General features: G+C 37.9%; 1 long non-coding RNA gene across 1 annotated transcript; it reads left to right on the forward strand.

Annotated features, from left to right (window-relative positions):
* Nucleotides 1-315: 315 nt before the first annotated feature.
* Nucleotides 316-1,499, forward strand: LOC143161692 (uncharacterized). Its single transcript, XR_012995573.1, has 2 exons — nucleotides 316-417; nucleotides 1,418-1,499. It is a non-coding gene; the product is annotated as an uncharacterized LOC143161692 (long non-coding RNA).
* The last annotated feature ends 4,316 nt before the right edge of the window (nucleotides 1,500-5,815 follow it).

Consider the following 5,815-nt stretch of genomic DNA (forward strand, 5'->3'; position numbering starts at 1 on the left):
TTGTTTTAGGTGGGGAAGGTCTCTCTAGAAAGTTTTAAGACATTCTACAAATAGTCCCAATATGCAGCTCAAATAAACAAAGCATACTCATTCCTAAAAGGAACAGCAAATGCAACGATTGCTTCTGCCAGCATTATCACAATTGCACTGCAAAGTCTGCTCCACCCTCAGCAAGGTTGTTGCTGAGGATGTTACGGAGGAAGCACTGAAGGGAGGCAAGAGAGAGGGATTACGCTTCTGTTGTTAGCGAGTAGCATTTCCAGGTACCATTAAAAATCATTTATCTATCGTCTTTTGTTCTTAGCAATTGCCAGATGAGATGAACATCTCATCTTTATGAGGGGCTCATTGGGACTGCTGCCTTACAATCTTGCCCAAGGCTGTTTCAAGACCATATGAAGAGCAATGTAACACAAGGTATTCAACCCAGAATCGTGAGTAATGAGTGCTTTATAAATCCAGTTCATTTTACAGTTAAAAGGTTTAATGAAAGAAATTAAGTTTCTTAAAAAACAGACAATGGCCCAGCAGTTTGGCTGAGCAGGACAAATCATGGGAAGCACCATTTCAGCTCTCTAATTAGAGGCCCAGGCCTGGAGGCTGATGTAAAATTTAATTCCTTTGATGCTCAAGAACTGGTACACTGTCAGTGCTGTTATACATGCCAGGAAACTCAGTGGAGAAGGGTGAAAAACTGTCAAAAACAGGCTTTCAAAATTCAGGAATCTGGCCTCTACAATAAGTTTTTATGTAATAGTAAATCTGGAGACATATTTATTTATCTCAGTGTTTTTGAGTTTTACTGGAGAAGACAGGTCAGATATAAAAGCTCCCTTTCAACCACATGTACACAACAGATAAGTGAAGTTAGCTGAGGTTATTCACTTGTTCAGCATAAGTCCATGCCTCAGGGCTTTGAGAGGAATACTTGCTATCATAATAACTGACCACATCAAGTGGTCTCTGACTCTTGTGCCCCTAAGACTTCTCTGTAGGGCACGAAGACATTTTACCCTCAGAACATACCTACCTCAGGGCAACATCTTCAAGATCCATGTCCTGTGCATTTCATTTTCAAGGCACCGTCATATTCCTGGAACCTGATGCAATGATTATGGAAAAAAACCCAAAGACTGCAAAAGCAACAATTAAAAATAAGAAATGTTTTATTTGGGAATTTTAGTAAGTTTATGATGAAAAATCCAGTCCTCAGAACCTGTGTAAAGCCTTCTGCTAGAAAACAAAGTAATAAATTGACCAGTTCAATGAGAACTGTTCAATGTGTTTGGGTTTGTTTGATTACAAATGAAATGTTACCATTGTTAAGTCATTGCCTCAAATTCTGGTTTCTCAGACTCCATAAGAAGCACCTGAAGTTGACACTTTTTGCAAACTGAAGAAGCTCTCCTCTTTTCAGCCTCCAATAATTTTGGTGGAAACAAGACAGCATGAAATCAAAGCTCCAGAGTGTAAGAACACATTTTTCAACATCAGGAAAGGTACGGTATTTTACCCACAGAAGTAAGCTTATATGTTCTTCGTCTTGATTGTTTCATAGCTGGTAAAATCTGGTTTCTAACAATTCTTGAAGTGCAGACTAGCTGGACTGTAAAGAGATATTTCTGACTGTTTTTCTGGTTGCTTAAAACAGAAGGAAATACAGAGGGTCACCTCCGCTGGCTGTGTTTGTACAGAATTCTCCCAAATGACAACGTCAAATAATTCTAGTCTGATAGCTGGAAAAGGTACATGGTAGCTAACAGGTGACTTTTTTTGTTTTTTAAGGATTTTTAAGGACTTAATTACCAGTAACTAAAGTTGCATCTGCAGACTTTTAACTATGATTTCCAAATCAAGGATTACTCCAAAACTGCAAAAGCTATTCAAGCTTACTAAAATCTTTGCAAGCTAAAGCCTGTTCTGTGTGTCCAATCCTTCTGCATATATTGCTTTCACACCTGTTTCTTGACTTGCCCACAGAAAAATCTCACAAATGTATGTCTACAGGAAGGGGAGAAGGACGCACAGGCAAATCTCAGCAAGAGTCAAGGATCAAGGTAGTGATCCGTTGCATTTACTGTTCCTTATAAATCTCTGGCTCTTACTTCATAACTTTCCCTAATGTATCGAGAACTCTTTAGAGGTTTGATTTTGGTCAGACCTCAGCAAACGTAAGAGTGTATCTTGGGATGCCACAATATTTTCTGCTGTCTGGAGCTCGAGATGAAGAGTTGGCTATTTCAGACCAGCCACATGCCCTGTCTGTTTTGTCATGAGGATTTTCATAGAGGCATTGCAAGAAAAAGACTACCACTTCTAAAATTTTGCTCTTAAAGTTTAAAGTGTAAGAGAAAGTGGTGGAACTTCCTAGTTTCTTTGCAAGACAGCATCTTTGCAACCTAGGAATGAAATTGGACCATTAAAAACTGCCATCTTCAGAAAATTACTAAAAAAAGAGCTGATTCATAACAAAATGCAGTGGTGAGAGTGATTGATGCCACTTTCTGTTTACCCCTAGAGACTGAAGCAGCTTTGTCATGTTTCTCCAGGTGTCTGTAGTTTACAGCATCTTTGATACTGCTTTAAAGCTGTGTAAGTCCTGAGATGGCTTTTGGGTGGATTTCTAAACTAGCAAGAATGAATCCTTGATCTTATGCATGTGCACATCTCAAGTATCGCTCAGATGATCTCTGAGGACAGGGCTGGCCTCTTCAATATGCAGCTGCTTCAGCCCACTAGAAACGCCACATAAACTCAGTTTAAGTGAGTTTGTTTGTCAGTAAAGATCAAAAAAGACATCTGTGGAGACAGTCATGCAATAACTCTGTCACTGTTGTTGATGCAGTTCCCATCCAGCGCTCAATCTTTCTGCAGCCGTATTCTGCTCTGGGAATGAGAAGAATGGGACCATAAAAGAGTGAAAACCAGGACAGTAAAGCTGAAAAGGAGAACAGTAAGAAAGTAAAGAGCTGCCAGGAACAAGTCCCTTCAGTAAACCACACTAGTGTAAGATGAGCCTGTACCTGTACTTACTATATATACATAGTAGGATTCCTTGCTCTGAACTTGACCCTCTCTACCATGAGCTCAGTTGAGCTCCCCAATAAGCTCAATGAGTTTTTATTCTTGACCACAGTGAAGCAGGAATTGCTTATTTCTCTGGAGTGATAACACACGAATTCCAAGAGTTATGAATGCTGGGGAAGTTGCTTCTCAGTAGGACATTTCCCACTAAATAAAATTTCATTAGAAACAAACAGTTAGGATTTGGGAGAGTTTAAGCAAAGTTCCTATTTTTATGTGATACCACAGCAATAGAAAATGTAGCACTGAATGTGCTCCAAAATGCAGTCTTGTGAGCCAGAGCTGGAGGGATTTTTGTCTACATTTGGCAAAGATTCCTATTGGCAGTTCAGAGTCGGAGAAGCTAGTTTTATTTAACTGTTCTCAAGCTGATTTGAGGGACACTTCTCACTCATTTTCCTTTGTATTTTATACATTGATTTTTTTGATAAAGCAATACTTTTTATGTCTAAATGTAACTGTGTAGTAAGACTGTGCTATTTAGAATTATAGGGCTTTACTCTGCTGTTTTTTAAGTTATGCTGCATGATGACTGCTTCAGAGCAGGAACTAGACAATAATGTACTACACACCTTTACAGTGTCCTTGGATAATTACAACAGCTATATTTTGATTTAAAAGCAAAGAATAGAGTCTAACAGTCAAAGACCAGCAGAGAAGCCTATAGATTCATTTCAGTAAACCACTGTGAGTCTTAGACAGAAAGGACATTTTGTAGTTCTTTGTAAGTATAAAATGTTAAAAACCATTTCCATAAAGCAATAAAGATATGACTTGTTTTTATATAATTTATAAAGAAAATAAGCCAAAGAAAAATGAGTTTTCTTATCTCGCTTTGCTTTGGCAGTGACATTATGGGAGGAGAGCAAAGCTGCCATTTACGAAAAACACAACCTCCGATAACATATTTTATGTTTTTTGATTTTAGACTCTCATCCATGAACATGCATAATGTTTTGAGGTATCAGTTCTTTACACCAATAAAAAAACTGATATAAGATTTTATGTATGGCATTTTGTCACATGGATGGTGCAATGTTAAAATAAGATCAGTTGAAACATTTACCACATACTTCATTATCTCCTCTGAAATGAATATCTGGATAATTGGGAAAGCAAAAATCTTTGGTATAAGGATTTATGAATTTAATAAAATTACCTTCTGCAACATGAATTTCTGTGAGACAGGGATTTTCTTTTCTGCTGAAAAACATCAGGAGTTATGAAGTGTATCCTAACATATTTCTTCCAGAAATGATACTTTTTTCCTATTTTGTATTTAATACAGAAACTTCATCTTCCCATCCTGTCTTGATTTCCAGTTTACTAATGTTTCATTTAAAATAATCTTAAAATCTCAAATGCAAATTCTCTTTCAGTTCTCAAACCAGCTTCCTTTGTAGATCATTTAATTAGTAACCCTGTTTACCAAAATCTTTGCCCTGTATTAGTAAGCACAAAATATTCAAAGGGAACTGCACCTTCTGATGTCTGTCCCCATAACTGATACTTGCCCTTTCATACCCTTGGACTGTAAGTCTTTCATTGCCAGATTAAAATGGACAGCAAAATTCTGATTAATTTAAGTGGGATTTAAATCTAGAGTTTTATCATAGGACTCTCTTGGTCTTTTCAGTTTCTCTCCTCTGAGTCATTATCTTGTTTAGTCAGATCAGGGTGAATTAACAGCTTAATTTTTCTAAGGTGTAATAGCTCTTATTGGCATCACTGACATCTGTAGATGGTGTCCTAACTTGGAAATCAAGGTATATATCAGTAACTTTAAGGAATTAATGATGCATAAAAGGTGTCTCTGGACTTTTCCCCCTATTAAACACTTCTTTTCCATAATCTTCTAGGTAATGTAAATATATATCACTTACTGTAAGTGCAGAATATGAAAAAACAGGCTGAATTATTCCTTTAATGGTATATGGTGCCGTGCATTTCTGACTCAAGACTGCTCTCTAATATGCCTTGAATACAACACCGTGTGCTGCAATTTTAGACCTGCAGGCAGCAGCCATATTTGTGTATTTTGCAATATCTTCCGTCAAAAGTCATAGTCGTACAACTGGCATAAGAAGTTTTTACTTACGTATGTTCGTGGTTTAGTTACCTCTGCAGAATTTTATAGTGTCCTCTTTCACGCTCCTTCCCCAACAGAGGGAAGAGCCTCCGCTTGTAGCAGGTCACAGACAACAGGGGATTAAACAAATAGAAAACAAAACATCTGTGTGTCTAGCTCAGTGTTGGCCTGTCTTCTGCACCTAGAGACTTGAGAGTTTTACTAGAGGAGCTTTCTAAAATGTTTTACATTGTGATGGATGTGCGACCACAAGTTCTCTGGGGAAGACTTCATGGAGAAGCTGAGCTTCCTCGTAGGGTCTTTTTTACGTCAGTGCCACTACTTGCAGGGCCACTCTCAACCTGTTTGTTTAAGTAAACATGGCATATTCAGGTCTGTTGCCTTTCTTTCTGGAAAATGCATTTGGGCCAGGCCTACTAGTTCCTTTCCTAAAGAGTCAGCAAAATGCAAAGCCACCACTGAAGCTTTCCACGGCCAGAAGAGGCATCTGTGTTACTGAAAGCAAAAGCTAATTTTAATTTAGTGGGGCTTCTGTTTTATAGTGCACCCTTTTATTTTATTATCTAAAACTGTAGATAGTCTGGACTGGACGTAATTTTGGATTTTAGCTCCCTGCAAACAAAAGCAAAAGATTACTTTTCT

The sequence above is a fragment of the Aptenodytes patagonicus genome, chromosome 6 (assembly GCF_965638725.1).
Source record: "Aptenodytes patagonicus chromosome 6, bAptPat1.pri.cur, whole genome shotgun sequence".
Classification (NCBI taxonomy): Eukaryota; Metazoa; Chordata; class Aves; order Sphenisciformes; family Spheniscidae; genus Aptenodytes; species Aptenodytes patagonicus.